Below are 851 nucleotides of genomic sequence, written 5' to 3'. Positions count from 1 at the left end.
TGATTTAGGCAGTCACTAACCATGATGCTGCCACCACCATGCTTCACTTTAGGCATGGTGTTATTTGGGTGATGTAAAGTGTTGTTTTTGCGACATATATACCTTTTGGAATTATGTTCAAAACGTTCAACCTCGGCATCAGACCATAGCACATTTTCCCACAAACATTTGGGAGATTATGACTTTTGGCTAAATTTACTCCACCAAGGTTGAACTTTTTTGTAGGCCTACATAATTCCAAAAGGTAGTATGTTTGGCGCAAAGCATTACCCAAATAACACCATACCTACCTAAAGTGAATCATACTTTTGTGCTGTTGTGCTGTGCTCAGCTGGAAGTGGGGCCTTAGTCAGGGAGGAGCAGTGGTAAAAGTAGACGGGTGCGCACAGATGCGCAGCAGCACCGGTATGAAATATACAGCTGATACGCACACAGTACCGGTAAGAGAATTGGTTTCATGCTGCCCAAAAACCAACATTTGAAAAGAGTAAAAAGTCTGCCGTTTCAGTACAAAACACATACAGTCACACACTCTGCCATTTGAGACTTCCTTTCAAGAAACACCCAAAATAGTAATGCAGTGATATAGATATGTAGTGCACATGTTTATTTATTTGTTTATTGTTTGTTTGAGGGTGGTGGTAGCGCCGTCTGGGGAGGAAGTACAGTAAATGTGGTGGGTCCTTGTTAGGTTTTCAGTGTTTTTCACTAATAGCACAGTCTACCTCATTAGGTACAATGGAGTAAATGGTGTAACAGCTATGTTGTAATGCAATGTGATAGTGTTGTAAGAACACCACAAAAGTAATTTTACTTTTGACACCTCTGCTCAGCGGGAACTGGGGCCTTAG

This window comes from Engraulis encrasicolus, chromosome 19 (genome assembly GCF_034702125.1).
Source record: "Engraulis encrasicolus isolate BLACKSEA-1 chromosome 19, IST_EnEncr_1.0, whole genome shotgun sequence".
NCBI lineage: Eukaryota > Metazoa > Chordata > Actinopteri > Clupeiformes > Engraulidae > Engraulis > Engraulis encrasicolus.
Note: the sequence above shows the minus strand (reverse complement) of the source record.